This window comes from Mya arenaria, chromosome 12 (assembly GCF_026914265.1).
Source record: "Mya arenaria isolate MELC-2E11 chromosome 12, ASM2691426v1".
NCBI lineage: Eukaryota > Metazoa > Mollusca > Bivalvia > Myida > Myidae > Mya > Mya arenaria.
The window spans coordinates 13,525,009-13,542,586 of record NC_069133.1 but is presented as its reverse complement, the minus strand read 5'-3'; the positions used below and the strand labels follow the sequence as shown (position 1 = coordinate 13,542,586).

Sequence of the window (17,578 nt, the reverse complement as noted above, 5' to 3'; positions counted from 1 at the left end):
TCTTTGGATTGCATTTAAACAAAGACCCTCATAGAAATGGCGTTGAATGGTAATGGAATATGCTAGTAACTTGGGGATATTGAATGAGCTTCATGAATTTTATATGTTAAGCACAGCCTATGATTACTGATAAAACACTCATAAATTAGTTTGTCGGTAGATCTTGGGCTAATGGATATATAAAATAGGCATTTCATCACGATGATTGTATTATTTTGGCCTTTCTCTTTGTATACCTTTACCTCTTTATAGTCAGCATCTGGTATTATTCCATTTAACTCTGCGTTTGCTATTAAATAAAGGTGTGCATTGTTATTAACAATTCATAGAAAATGAAAACAGTGTTTTGGCAAAACAAACGCTAAGCTTTGAGTATGTTAAACCAACATGCTTTACTTCTTTTCTTGAAATCGAGAGTCTCACATAAAATGATTCTTTACCTGTGATATTGACATACTCGTATATTTACAGTCTGCAGTATCAATATGCCACTTGACCAAAAGCTTCAAACTATATGATAACAATTATTTTATACAAGAGCGTTTTTAAGTTCATTTGGAACTTAAAGGTCTAGCAGATTAGCAAAAAACGTTATACAAATACCTTTCAAGGGCACAACCCAAAAGCCTAACTGACACTGAACGAGAAAAACACAGCGTACAAACAACGAATACTTCAATAAGGCCGCATGGAACAAAAGGAACGTTCAATATTTAGGTACAAAACGTTTAAAAAAATTGCTTAAAACTGAACATCTGAATTAGCTATATTTTTATCAATAATATTAAACAATATATTTGGCATCTTTTTGTTGTTAATCTTTTATCAGCTCATGTTAATTTATATAGAATGGGATCTCTGATTTTTACAGCATAAAACGTAAATAAAAATCCTAAAAGCTATAGATTTATCTAAAACAATACCGGTTTTTTTTTTTTTTTGTGAACTCATCGTTTGAACTGTCAAACATTCAAAACTATCCTAGTTTAAAGATACAGGATTCAGATCTAACACACACTGACCGAGACGAACAACGCCACGATACAACAGACACAGTTACATAAATATGAAACTAAAATTATCAAAACATAAAACAAATCTATGTTGGTTATAGATAATGTATCTCCCTCACTTGTTGTGGCAAACTGATATGATTAATGGTAATAGGAAAAGATAAGTTTATGGTATTCCATTAAGAATTGCTGAAAATACGAATTTCAGTTTTTCAAAACGCAGCAAATAATGCTCGATAAATGTAAATGTCAAATATCGTTTTAGTTTCCGAAAATGTGCATCTGCAGGTCAAAATTGTGAATTTAATTAAAATGTTTTCAAAGGTCAAATGTTTAAGTAACACGATCATAAAAAAGCACATTGGATTGCAAATAAGACACGGTCGAATATCTGCATTTTATATACCTATAACACAATTACCCAAAAACGCATTTCCGTGTATAAGATTGTCGAGTTTAATTGTTAGATAAATAGGTTTTAAACACCCAAAAAAACCATGGAACTACCAGTGTACTTGTTACTTATTTGGGTATACATGGTTTTGCTTGCTTTCAATGATTGTGGCCAATGAGAAATGTTTAGAGAGTATTATCAATCAATACATCATTCACTCTAATATCGTTTCCATTTTAGAAAATAAGCTTATACAGTTTATTTTTCCGATTTTAATTGAGATGTGGTCCAATGGATTATGATGTCGATTTAAATTGACATATGGTCCAAAGGTCCATAATTCCAATTCAAATTGTCGTGATGTCTAAAGGTGTATACTTAAGATTTAAAACAACACATGGTCCAAACGTATATTATTCCGAGTTAAATTGAAATTTGGGTATTCCGTTAAAAGGGAAAATGTATTCATCAACATTAATCAGCTTATAATAATAACATTCTTGATACATATCCTTGCTTTCTAGACGATGCTGGATAATTTAAGATTGGGTGTAAACAATGTTGCTGCAGTTAATCATCTTGTTCGAAGATAATTAAGAGTAACCTAAACTGGCGTATTTCTGTCGCACTCAAATCGGCCATTTTCCATCGAAATCAATTTTATCACACTGAATAACTTTACTCTTGGGAATCTGAATTATTTATGCATGAGTACACTTTACTGGAAGTTAACTTAAATTTAGTAAAACAAAAAAACATGGTAAAAACTACAATACATTTATACTATTATTTTACAATCTACTTCTACTCATTTAGCGGCATACATCCGAGGTTGTTTTCGTTGGAAAATGGCCGAGGTGTCCCGAATGCGTCGCACGATATCACGACATTGAGCGGGTCGGATACTTTTTAAAACCTTTCTCGTGTTACTTGACCATGTAATGAAAACACTGGAAGAGAAGTTTCAACAAAACTTTAAAAAAACCACTTATGCCATTTGTTCTAATATCAAATAATCACTTCTTGCGTACAAAATATCATCATCTAACACTGTTTTGTCCTGTCATTTAAATATTTACATATGAACAAGTCTAAAGATTACTTCCAAAAATATCAGCTTAAGAAGTATTTCCTTTTGTTAAAGAATTTGAAAGTTATTGTTTTTTAAATTATTCAATGAAAAATTATTAATATTGAAAGGAAACCTTAATAGACAATAGTTTGGAATGAGTGATGTCAAAATGTATTTTACAATGGTCGTGATTGCGGATCCCATTAGAGTGTCCAAGCATTTTTATTGAGAATGCAACCTTTGCCCACTACGTAAATAAATTAATGGTACAAAACTCTCAACATCAAGCAAACTGATCTTAGTCTCCGAAATACGAGGACAAATCTTAAATAAAAGGTGTGTGTAACCGGATATTTGAGTTTAAGGCAGTTTAACAAATAAACCGTCTCGCACTAGAGCGGCGCCAAAGCGTAAAAACGTGAAACGTGTTAATAGTCCATGTTCCCGTTGTTTGTTTACTGAATTGGATTATTTGTATACAATACCCCATGAGCGGGAATAATTACTAAAAACTGTTACTGTAACTATTCGTTACAAGTATAGCTCTTTAAAATATATATTGCAACTTGAAGCGATAGGAATGCTGTGTCTTTATATTTGATAGAGTTTACCTAGTATTATGCATCATATTTCACGGGTTGGATTAAAAACAATACAAATAATAATAATTTATGATAATTGAAAGCGAAATATTAGTATGCTAATATATACAAAATGTCGTAAATGTATGAAGGTCTTCCTGTTTAGTTTTGAAATCAGTGCTAGCGAAATGACTTCTAGGAATAGCAAACAAACTTAATATTATAATATCAATAAGGTTTTTGTTCAGTTTCATGCAATCCATTGTGGTATTTACATCAACTTGATGGAAAACAAAAACAATTCTTTTACTTATCATAACGAATTTATGAACTCTGCAAAACATCATTTTCGGTAATCCATGTGTAAATTGCAGATGGACGATAAGAAAAATATAGACCAGGGAGCTGTATTTATTAAGCATCTGAAATCATTTCCTTAATTAATTCACATTCATAATTTACGCATCTCACTGACCCTACAATATAAAAACTTAATAATTTCTAATATTATTTCCATTGAAAATACTCATGAATAGCAAGTCCATTATTTTATTTCATACTTTGAAATTGATCGTTTTGATCAATCAACTTAAGTTAAAATATGACTTAATATGTTTTATGAATACCGGCCGTATATCAAAGAATAATTTTAAGTATAGCGATTATAAATCTATGGTTAGGTAAAGGCTCCTGATTGAATATTTAGAAACAATCATTTATAACATCAAGGAACCAATTTGTAGTGTGGCTTTTTTCAAAACAAAGTAATTGTTCTCGTTAACATGTTCCACCTCTAGTGTTCTTCTGTTTTACTGACCGTTCCATAGGCAGTAATCCAATCATTTATTTTTCAGCTGTTGTCTATAATTGAAACATCTGAGAAATCCTTGGTATCTCTCGATTACAGACTCTTTCTTCTTTGTATCTTTAAAACAGTTCACAGCTAATATTTGGCTGCTTTGCTTGACCCTGTATTTGTTTTTAACTGCTTTTTGGCACAATCATGACTTTTCTTGTCTGAAACGCTCATTGTCATGGTAGTTTGCAAGGCAAACAGACTAGCTGTTGATTCTACTCTTAACGTGTCTACGATGAAGATGATGATAATGTCCGTCCGACTGTTAAACAACAGAAGAAGTTCGTCCTGCATCGCCGAGAAAGTCTCCATAAGGAATATTAAGCTTATTGTTTTCGGTGATTTTGATTGCCCATTCAATTGTGCATAATTATAAACTAGGCTAAACCCGAGGTAGCTACTATTCCATTGGCCGTTTTTAGGCCTTTACCCCGACATTTGCTTACAAATATATGCGGATACATTTGTTATTAGATCTGTGTCTTGTTGTGTGCATTGTGTGTCTCTCGTTTATTGTGTGTTGGCTTTTGACCTGATGTGCCGTTTAACAGGGCCATCGCTAAGGTTTTCATAGTATTGATGTTGAATATTCGAAACTAACATATACCATGTATTAATTGTTGCGATCCCCTACATAAAGATATTCTGAATAAATCATTCATAACGAATAATTAGTTTGCCTCATGGAGTGTTGAAGAAGCATTAACTCTAACCTGCCTACATTATTGTTATTAAGTGATTATGCTATTTATGTAATATATATAAGCTGTCTTGTAGCGTCGTTTGTCCCGTTCAGTCTATTTTAGCTCTGATCCTTGCACTGTTAAACTTTAACACTGTTGAATGTCTGATAAATTGGCTTGTCTCTGTATTTTCAATAAAAGTATTCATTGTATTAAGTCTACTTTTATTTGATTACTAACCGATGTTGATGTTAGGCGACCTCAGACCTTATCCTACCCAGTGGCTTTTAAAATACAGATCGCCGCATCATCATGTTATATTGTCACACATTTCTTGTCCTTGTGCACATAAACATACGGGATATGAGACGATATGTTGCAGTTAGTAAGACATGTGGAAAAACAGTTTCATATATATGTTTATTTTTTTTTTCGAGAAATCCACTTCTTAACCCATTCTTACCGTCTTCAACAAGCAATTTATCTTTCACCATCTTGGACTGATACTGCCGCCTTTATGTGAGACGATATTTGTAACAAAATTCGTCTTTGGAATACGGTTAATATTAATGTTTTGTACAAATGTATTCCTGATGTTTATTATCCAATTATTGATTTAAGAAATTAACCCTAATGGTTGGTGTTAATTGGTCATAATGACTTTATACAAATCATATCTATGTAAGAGACTTAGAAAAACATTCTGAACATGTTCCTGTATTGAGTTCACCAAAGTGCGTCGGTGTTGCGGAACAGATGGTACCTGTATCGTGTCAGGTAAACTTAAAGCTGTTATGATTTTCTATTATATATTACGCTGCAAAAACTCAAGGTTTCCATTCCACTTGTTCGAGAAATATAATTGACAGAAAAAAGCCAGTCATCAAGAATCTGTGACTGTTTATGCAGTGGAATCACACAAGGTTGATTGCGGAATATTGCGTGTTCGTTTCGTTAAAGACAATTGGCAAATTGCTCACATTTCTATTAAAGTTAACAAAGTTGTTTACGTCATCGATGTTGTTTTCAAATCTTTACTGCTCTGGAATTGCGATGGACAACTTGTGCTGTGCCGTATTTCTAACAAGATTTGAGACAACTTTTTCAGCTGTATTAAAATTTATTCATATGTATGAGCACATAATAAACTATTTTACCTTTTAAAAGTAACAATTATGAATCGTACTTAATGCTTGCCATCTGCAATTTCTTTAGTAGAAAATGAAAGTTGTTTTCTAAAATACTTTATGCCTTATTTATTTCGCAATGATACAGATAAAAGCGCGATATATCGTGAAAATGTGATTTAATATGTCTCTAGTTATAACTGGAACCCATACATATCTGTATTCTTTTAAAGATACACGACGTGCGAGCTTTTATGTTTTATAGTATTAATATATTTTCATCCTTATGCCCCATATGATTTATTCGAACCAAAAAAAGTAGTAAAATATAGTAAAGCGTAAACGTTGACACCAGCAATTTTTTAACATGAACTATATAAAGATGTGCTCACATAGTTAGATAAACAGCTGAAGCAGATGTCTCCAATACTAATAAAAAAACAGCAGATCACAAGTGTATCATTAAAATTCCAGGTTAAAAAAAGCTTTTAAATTGAATGAGCTATTGGCAATCATGCAATGTTTATGAATAAAATAACACTTAGCACTCTTATCAAATTAAAACGCATTAAATGCTATTTATCTGGAGGCCATTGATTAAGAGCAATTAAAAGACTTTTATAATTTTTATTATGTCTTTTTGATTACACCACTAAGTGCACCCTTTTCTAATTCAATATGTTGATGATGTCCGAAATCCCCCCCACCATTTAACAGATCAATGTAACGATTATCAAAACCCACAAGGTAGTAAGCTTTATGAATGATCAACATCTTATTTTTATCCTGAAATGAATTGCACAGACCAAGAGCAATCCAAATATCAAAGCATAATTAATCAATCTGATTTAGATTCTTAACTCAAGCTGTACTCCCACAGACTGACATTTTTTTACTTTTGGCCTGGGAAGGAGTCATTTTTTTACGTATATGTTCTGGAAGCGAGTGATATAAGAACGCTGACAAAAGATCTGATTGCAGTGTTTCATATTTACCTTTCAAAATTGATGTTTTATAGCTAACAGCGTTACTATAGCTTTAAGAGAAATGCCTTTTTCGGCATGTTTCCAAACAATTGCGATCTCTTCTAATTGTGAGTAATATCAATATCTAAATAAATTGAAGGGTTTGATGCCAAAATCAACTGATTCTGAAAAAAAAATTAAAAGAACTGTCAATCTGTGAGATTGCAGTTTTAAGGTGGCAGCACGGACAGTATATTGTAAGCGAAATTATTTTTTCCCAATATATCAATCTCAATAGTATACATTATATTTCTATAAGGTTTCTTCGGGAACCCGTGGCGACACATGTGATAATGCCTTTTGGTCACATGAATCCTCTCCCTTGTTAAGACTGTGCATCAAGTAAAGAATATGTCCATGAATATCTGTGGGATTTAAGACACAGCATTCGTTTGATTACGAAATCCACCATAAAAAACAACATTAACAAAGAAATTATTTTAAGATGTTCATTTAGGTAGCCAATACATGCACATTTATATAAACCGGTCAATGCATTTGGAATGTATACATGTTCAAATTCATATAGGCTAAACAAATTAAAATTGAAGCAAATTATGTGGAAACCGGTGAAACGGAGCGAAGCCGCCCATGTCTATATGTGAAACTAACTGATCAAATATGATTCAAAATTCCATGTATTTTTACATATTTCAAGGAAATAATGTTATGTAAATATCTCTAAAATTAGTAATTGCTTTCATATATATCTAAATTTATCTTAATCTGTGTCCGTAAGGGAAATATAAACTTAATTTCTTAACAACTGTTGCGTTAGAAACCAGAGATGTACTCAGTCTTACCAGCACACAAGTTATGCAGTATTTATGTACCACCAATACTTTATAGTTGAAACTATTAAGTTAATTCATTTATTTATTGTTACATGTGTTTTGCATAGAATACGCATGTTTCCCAGAAGTTCCGATGCTTGCCAAAGTCTATATGTTCGCAAAAAAACAATGAACATTCGTGAAATGATGCCTACGATGTGGACATAATCACAGGGGAAATCCTTGCTTTATTTTCTCCTACGTTCTTTGGAGATGCTTTAATATGTATTTGTTTCAAAATTCGTTAAAGTGGCAACAACTGTAGGTGGTGTATGTATAAAACAATTACATATGCGCCACATTAATAATACAATGAAAATTTTAGGGACAAACCCAGTAGTATTAAAATAATCCCGGTTTTTGGGGGCAATGCAAGGATTCAAAAGACAATAAAATATACACACAAAAACATTAACATCACATGCACAAACACCACAAACAAACGATACCCTAATCGTTTAAACTCGTTCGGAAGTACTACAATATTTAATATAAAACTGAAGTATCCATTCAAATAGTTAAATTCGTAATTCATAAGCCCCTGACAGCGATAGCGTGCAACAGAGAGATGTTTTATTTGTATGTATTTTCCCTTGAACTAGCACGCTGAAAAGCCTCGGTAGAACTCAATTGCGCTCTTCAGATGCGGATTGAAAATCACTCGATCGTAAAATATCATTTTACTGATTACAGCCTAGGATAACAATTAGTATCTGCTGATTTAACAAAAGAATTAGCTATGTATGTTCGACAGTTCCTTTTATACAGGAACGATTTAATGATGACAGTTAATTTATTTTTATATTATTTATTTATTTGGCTTACGATGTAACACATGGAATTTTACAACGACTAATTTACGAGCCGTTTTTTGTATCCTTACTTAGACGTTCAAAATTGTATCGTTGCAAACATATTGTGCTTCTTTTTGTTAAAGCTAGAAAATCTGCACGCGGCCAGAATACTTATTTGAAGGGAGAATTCTACTATTACAGTTGCACGCCACTCTTTCATAAATACTTGAAAGGACAATTATATTTTTTTTAAATGCATTTGTAAAACTTCTCCAATTTAAAATATGCTTAAAATAATAAACATATAAACTATTTTTTATTCAAATACTTAACCATTTGTGTGATGGAAAAAAACGCCGTAAGAATAAGTATCCTTACACCTGACGGTGCTGAACTGAGTTAAATTGACATATGGCGCGGATGAAAGACAGGTGAAAATGAAGCAGTAAAATTAATTGACCATAATACACATCCGATCCGCAAGGGAAATAAACACATTCATTTGTTGAAAGCTATTTTTTTTTAAATAAGAATAGTATCCTTTCATGCGCTGATAAATTAAATTTAATAATATCTTTTTTGAAAACAGGTTTTTGATGACAAATCGATGTTTTTCAGAAATGGTATGCAGAATGTTTCTGCAATTTCGTTATAAACCGTGTTCTGTAGTGTTTTTGATTGTGACATGACTTCCATAGTCATATGTTGTTTATTACAATTTAATTAAACAATGTGAAATTTATACTTACAATATGCTTCATAGTTTTTATTAAAATTTAATTTTGCATTATTCGTACATTTTCCGTCCTTGTTGTCTTCAAATCTTTTCAAGTCATTGTGTTCTCGCAAGTCTAAACGAAAAGCATAAGAGCTCATTAAATATTGAACATTGAAAATCAATGAAGAACCTAAGCGTATTATGATTCATTTCAAATTAATATTGCATTTCAAATCGTATTATTCTAACCGTAGGCTATTTTCATTTAATAGACTTAATTTATATCAATAATAAAGAGAACAAATCCTTTGTATGCCATTTATGCTGAGGCCGAAGGATTTAATTAAAAAAAGACCTTTATTTTGTTCTAAATCATAACAATCAAAGTAAGTCATGATACCTACTTACAAAGATATCTTCGTTGACATTTTGTAATATCCTATTTCAAGTTAGATATCTCAAGATTTCATTAAATTAACCCATATTATAAAAAGGAACAAATATATCACAAACTGACAAATTAAAACAAATTAAAACAAATGGCTGCTACATAAAATGAATAATTCAGAAATATCGGAAAAGTTTGCTGCCAACGGATTCGTGCTCGTTGAAGCATGTATAGAGTCTAGATAAACCTCTACAGTCCTTTGATTTGATATTTTTGAAATATACTATTTTGTTATTGAGAGCATAGCCGATGAGGCAGAGAAGACATTATTGACTTAGTCTGTTATGACCACTTCAAACATACATAACTTAGGTGGCAAGAGTAATATAAACACATGCAATCATTTTCATACATATCTGTAATAAATATTCAGTTAAGTTACCGCATCTCAGGAAAATATGTCCATACTATTTGTCACAAAACGTAAACAAACAAACAATTCATTAACCTGGGCCTCGGGACCCTGATACTGTGGATGCTCGACAATTAATCAAAAATTACTGAACAGACAATTGTTTTCATAATATATGTCAGTTGTATGGCGCACTTTTTTAATTCATGACGTCATTTGTACATCGCGCAGTGATATATGCAATGATCTGACGTCAGCAAAGTGGAATACGGCGGTATGTCCTGGAGATCATTGAGTGCTATAATATATATGACGACAGATAAAAAAGATATACGAAATAAACGAAACATAATACAGTTGTTCGAGAGGAATATTTGCAAGAAATGCTAAACTGTTTGACAGTATCTCAGATAAATATTCTATCGCATCTAAATGCAGGGACCACTTGTTTACTTATAATTAATTTTCAGGGTGAAGCCACTGTTAAGTGTAAATTCCATAACCTTAAGTGTTGTGCTTGTAGTGACTGCGTTGCTTTAAGCGACACAGTTTGTGAGGACGGTGTATGTAGGGACGGTTTTCGGGGGATGAAGTTTGTTAAAATCGATTACACATAAAATAAAGAGTAAACAGATCAGTATGGTAGATTAAATGGCATGTATTATACAAATGATATAATCTGTAATAATAAACGAGTAGCACATTAAAAACTCCCTTAACATCATGAATCCCACCAGCCTTATTTAAAATGTTTAACTTAAAAGCATACGAAAATTTATTTGAACACCATTATAAGCCTCCAAATGTCCACATACACATAAATCTAGATAAATTTCAAGAAACAGCCAATGATCTCGAAACTTCGTGCTATAACAATTTCTGACCTGCCATATGAAAAAAGCCTAGTAACCCAAACTTTAACGATTTACCTGTTTAGATGCAGAAGACAGACAATTACAGACATAAACATAGACTTATAATAATGCAAAAGCAGACAACATTTAAAGAAAAGTATCTTATTAACACTAAAATGCTGTGTTAATCCTTGGAATGATCAGTGAAATAAGATTTGAATTGTGGTCAAAGCCCATCCTAATACTTGTTAGAAAGTCGTTCAACAGCAGCCACACCGAGTAAATGTTTATTTTCTGTTGTATTTCGTTTCTTCAGTAATTGAATATGTCCCAAAACAGCCTACATACGACTTAACATAAAGGTAATTACGGAACTCATCATAACATTCATATTAAATATCATGCCAATCCACACACCATTATGGTAGTCCAAACGTATGCATATATATCATTGGTGAGATTAAACGAATTACTTCTATCACCAAAGATTGTTGAGCTGTTTGATGAGCCTGATGTTGTAGAATATGGCCGGGAACATTTAACCATTATTGTTTCTTATGAAAAACATCGTTATCTTTAATATTGCTGTAGTGTCGCATTCGTAAGTTTTGTAAGACTGACATTAGATATAAATATTTTGTTTGTTGTCGGATTGTGTTTTGCATGCTTACAAACTCGTTTATTTTTGGACCCTTCAACTAGAGTGAATACAATCAGACATTTGACTGCGTAAGATGCTAGTCCTTACTCTTCATCTGTTTCATACGTACAAAGCTTTTAGCACATTGAAATAAATACGTGATGGTCAAATGGAATTCATTGGTTCTGTTTGTTAAGAAAAGAGAGAGTTAGGAAGAGTCACGTTAAATGAAGACTCTTTTATGTGACTCATTTGATGAATCTAAATACTCAGATGAGAGCATTGGCTTCCGAAAAGACTTGCCTTCTGCAGAGAAACAATTAATGTAGTTGTAGTAAACGATTTCTAGACAGACGTCAAGGCAATCTAGACCATATCACAGACAAACATTTAATTTTGTAATCATTTGAATGGTATTTAAAAAAACAACAACAAGGAAGCTTTAAATCTAGTGTAATACATATACCTCAATTTTTAGATATCATATCATATGAGAAAAACAACTGAATGTGTGAAATTTTAACTGAGGACCAGTTTTTGACAGGATTTGGGAGAAATGTTGAATAGTTGAAGACACAAATTTATTCCAGAACAAAACAAATGCTCTCTAATTTTGCTTATATCAAAGATATCTTTTTATGTGTACGTGAGTGGCAGGTTAGTATTAATTTTTAAGCAAAATGTGATAAACACGTATTTGTCAACACAATTAAGGGATGAAAAATGTGGCATTTACACTGAAAACAAAGGGAGTCCGCTCTTATTCCAATATGTTTCATATGCACTGTTTACCACCAGCATGCATATTAAGGAAATCGAGTTTGTTATATGCTTGATCTTTAACAAAATTAACTGTTTTACAGTTTTAGGTTTTTCTTTAAACTAATACTGCGACTGCACGTTCGTTATATTAAAGATTGGTTTTACGAACTTCAATATATTACCTGTGATTGTTTTCTTGCACTCTTGCTCGCCTTTTTACATTATATGGTGGTATATGTTTCAAGTCCTCGTTAAAGGGTTAAGCCTTAATTATCTGGATCAAACTCACTAGTTTATAAATCTTCTAATGATAAACGCCTGATTGAGAATAAACGATTGGGATAAGCAAAGTATGATCTTAGTATTTATAACACATTATGTGTTTTTCGCTTTCATTAAAATGAACGAATTATATACTTTCTTTTTATTATATTTTATGGTTTATTTTTGCGCTCATTTTATTATACTTCATGCGTTATTCTTCAGCAATAAAGCAGATTAAAGCCCGGACAGTCGTGGTATTTCGATTTCATATGATCTTTGAAAGTCATAAATAACCGTATTCTTTAAAAAAAAACATATAAAGGGATGTTCTTATATATTTTGGTGTATTTGTTCGTTAGATTATTCAATGTGTTAGCAACCTTACGTTATTGAGTCCATCGAAATATATTGTCTGTATAAACACCACAAAACAAACACCACTCACATAGTACACATGCATCAAAATAGCGTCACCGATAAACCGGTTTACCGCATTTGAAAGGTCAGTAAACTTCACTGGACCACGGGGCTTTATTCCATACTCTAAAAGAAATACGACATTTAGTTTGTATGTTATTGTCTTTTTCAATACTTGACAGTACCTTAACATGCAATTCAGTAGGTGTACATAAGATCTTTGATACATTTGTTCGTTAGCCCCTGACTGCGATAACTTGCAACATAAATATATTTTCTTCGTATGTATTTCCTCATGAACGTTCACGCTGTGAACCATTGCCATAGGTCATTTGCGCTTTTCTAAAGCTGATTGAACATCACTCTATTATTTGTTTAGCCTATCTGTACCATATAGCCAATATCATTTTACTAATTAGGCCAAGGATAACAATTAGTACCTGCTAACTTAATACAATGATAAGCTGTGTATGTTATACAGGACCGCTTTAGTAGCTTACTTATTTTGATAAAAAAATGTGTGTGGCTTGCAGTGTTGGAAATTGAAATTTAAAACGTCTAATGTACCTTGTGACATTACCTAGACTTTTAAAACTAATTGTTGATGCCAACATTTTGTGATTTATTTGGTTAACACTAGAATAACTAAACGCGGTCAGAATAAACTCATTGAAGAGGACATTAATATAAAAGTCGCAAGCGCTTCTTAAATGAATATTTGAAAGGATATTATTAGTTTTATTTGAAATGCATTATTAAAATTTCTTTAATTTCAAATATGCCCAAAATATTTAGCATCTTTACTTTTGTAAATAAATACTTAACTTTTCATGTGATGGAAGAAGCACCATAAGTATAAGTATGCTAACACATGGCGGTGCTGAACTGAGTTAATATGTTATTTTAGCATATGGTGTGGATGTAAGGCAGGTGTCATACCGGCTATAAAACAAATTGACCATAATACAGATCCGCTCAGGCAAGAGCCATAAGGCAAAGAACTACATCCTTTTGTTGAAAGCATATTGTTTAAATTAAAATTGTATGAAGTTCATGCGCTGAAAAATTGAGTTCCAAAATGCTTTCCAGAAACAGGTTTATGATGACAAAAGAATCGGTTTAAGAATTGACTTTAAATGCAGAAAAAAACATATTTCTAAATTAAATTTCAGGAAACCAAAAATATCTCTTATAAGTATTACCTATTATTGCTAGGGAATTTAATTGATCTAATGGATCAACATCAAAAGTACGCCTTGATTTCTATAAAAATATCTCCGCGTAATACCGACAAAAGAAAAAAAAGAATTCTATTATGTAATATATGTAACGTAAGAACTTGTTTTGTAGAACAAATGCTTTGATACAAATTGGAGAATTCTTTAAATAAGCAATATAAGACTTACAGTAGAACACTCAACTTGTATAAATTGTAATGAGACACGTTTTCATGATGAGGAATCTAAAACATCTCACACGTGTTCCAGCCGAAAATATCATAGTCTTTTATAGGCTAAGAAATATTTTCATTTATTTCCTTTCAAAAATAGTATTGAGTAATTTACGTCCTTAACTTATTTGTTTACATCGGTTGTGACCAGTGGTGACACATGGGTGAACCCCTTTCATTCACGTGAATCCTCACCCTGTTTTGTTATTTGCATCTGGTAAAGAATTTTTTCACGAACATCGAAGAGATTAATGAGTTCGTTGTGTCAAATGAAATCCTTAATGATGTTCATTAAGGAAGCCAATACATGTTTATATAAATGCATAAATGTATCAACAAGCGAAATATAAACTCTATTTTAAACAACTTTAGCAAAAAATGTACTTAGTCATACCAACACATATTTATTACAGTTTTCATGTACCATATATGTGATTTGTTCAGATTATTGTTCATGGAGTCAGGTTTGTCTCTCAGATCAGAACGACTTATGAAAGCGACTTAATATCTAATATTACAATACAAACTTTATGGACCAGCCCAGTTGTCAAAATTCAGATATCAACCCTATTTAGAGGAACAAGGTAAGGGCCCAAAAGAGAGACAACTTTATAGTTCAAACTATTAAATTAGTTATTTTTTTCTGTATCATGTGTTTTGCATAGTCAGCATGATTCCGTGGACCTCTGATGCATGTCACAGTCTATATCTTTGGGGTTTTTTATTAATAATTTTATAACTGTTAACTAGTTTAACATAATTTTAGAACTTGGCGTTATATTATCATTGTAATATTTTCATGATCTGCAGTATACTTTTTCAGTGCACATAGCGAGTTGAAACTCATTTTAAACTTGAGATCATTCGTGAAATGATGCTTACGATGGGGTAATCGATAAAGGGGAAATCCCTGCTTTATTTTGCCCTACGTTCTTTGGAGATGCTTTAATATTAATTTGTTTCAAAATTCATGGAAACAACTGTAGGTGGTGAATGTATAAAAGAATTACAAATGCGCCACATCAATAATACGTACAATGAAAAAACCCAGTAGTATACAAATAATCCCGGTTTAGAGGAGCAATGCCAGGATTGAAAAGACAATGAAATATAGACACAAAAACATTAACATCACATGCACAAACACACACACCACAAACAAACGATACCCTCATCAAATTTGCCTTATCGTTAAACCTCGTTCGGAAGAACTACAATATTTAACATGAAACTGAAGTATCCATTCAAATAGTTATGTTCGTAAGCTCCTGACAGCGATAGCGTGCAACAGAGATATATTTTCTTTGTATGTACTTCCCCTTGGACTAGCACGCTGTTAAGCTTTGGGTAGAACTCAATTGCGCTCTTAGGAGGTGGATTGGAAATCACTCGATCGTAAAATATCATCTTACTAATTACAGCCTAGGATAACAATTAGTACCTGCTAATTTAATAAAATGATAAGCTATGTATGTCGGACAGTTCCTTTTATATAGGAGCGCTTTAATGATGGCAGTTAATTTATTTTGATATGATTTATGTATGTGGCTTACAATGTGACAAATGGAATTTTACAACGACTAATATACGAGCCGTATAGGTGAGTGTTTATGTGAACTTACTTAGATCTATTGTTGCAAGCATATTGTGATTTATTTTGCTAAAACTTGAATATCTAAACGCGGCCATAATATTTTCTGAAGGGATAAATCTACTACTAAAGTAGCAAAAGCTTCTTTCATATACTCATTTGATCGGACAATTATAATCATTTTTTAAAAATGCATCAATATTTTTTTTTTTCAATTTAAAAAAGCTTTAAATAATTAACAAATAAACTACTTAAATTCAAATACTATACAATTATTGTAATGGAAAAATGCACCGTAAAAATAAGTATCCTTTCACATGGCGGTGCTGTACTGATTTAATTTGACATATGGTGCGGATGAAGGCAGATGAAAGTCAAGCAGTAAAATAAATTGACCATAAAACACATCCGCTCACGCCTGAGCCTCAAGGGAAATAAACACATTCATTTGTTGAATACTAACTTTTTAAAATAAGAATAGTATGCATTTCATGCGCTGATGATTTAAATTCAATTAAGCTATTTTCGGAAACAGGTGTTTGAATACGAAACGATGTTCTCAGAATTGATTCTGAATGCTTCTGAAATTTTGTTATAAACTGTGTTCTATGTTGTGCTTGATCGTGACATGAATTCATTAATCTGTTTATTACATTCTCATTAAACAATATGAAATATATTGTTACAATATGGGTCATATTTTTTTTAACTAAAGTTTATTATTTTGGATAATTCGTACATTGTCCGTATTGTTGTCTTCAATTCTACCTAAAGTCTGAACAAAAAACATAAGAGATCATAAGATATTGAATATTCAAGATAAATGCAGAATTTAAACATATTATGATTCATTTAAAATTTATATTTCAAATCGTATTATCCTTACCCTAGGCATTTATATCAATAATAAAGAGAAATATCCTTTGCATGTTATACATGGTGAGGCCGAAGGATTTAATTTCAAATAACTTGTTTATTATGTTCTAAATCATTACAATCAAAGTTGGCTATGAGACAAACCTATCAAGATGTCTTCGAGGACAAGCAGTAGTATACTTTTTAAGGTATATATCTCAAGATTTTATTAAACTCAATTCATTTCAAGATTTTATTGCATTAAACATATCAGACATGTTTATAGCAAATACAAAATACATACATGTGCAAGGCATGGATTTAGACACGATTTGTTTAAACAGAAGATCAGAACATTTTTTTATGGATACAAACAACTAGATATTTATTAATTTCTTTAGATGTTTGAATAGTATATAAATTTTGATAAATTAATTAGAGATTTATTTGAATTATTAGATAACAAATTAATAAACCTTTGTTTGTGTTGGCCACGTGTAGTAATATCTTTTAATATATTTGGCTCTTAAGTCTGCGTATTTCGGGCATATTAGTAAAAAATGATATTCACTTTCAATCATTCTTTGGTTGCAGTAGATGCATTATCTTTGATATCTAGGTGTATTAACGTATCTACCACGTTCAATTTGTAGATTATATGTTGAACTCTAAATTTCGAAATTGCTTTTCTATATTTTTAATCTTTTACAACATTAAGGTAATTTCAATGCGAAATATATGTTTCAAACCACATTATGTTCCAAGACGTCCTGAGTTATTTATGGATGAATACCAGCTTTGATGATAATTATCTAGTATACGCTGTTTAATAACACTAATATCGATAAG

General features: G+C 31.6%; 1 protein-coding gene across 1 annotated transcript in view; it reads left to right on the top strand.

Annotated features, from left to right (window-relative positions):
• Nucleotides 1-15,724: 15,724 nt before the first annotated feature.
• LOC128211045 (dopamine receptor 2-like) overlaps nucleotides 15,725-17,578 on the top strand; it is a 57,615-nt gene continuing 55,761 nt past the window's right edge. The window contains exon 1 of the mRNA XM_052915436.1: nucleotides 15,725-15,883. The gene's annotated coding sequence lies outside the window, so the exon portion shown is untranslated. The remainder of the gene's footprint in view (nucleotides 15,884-17,578) is intronic.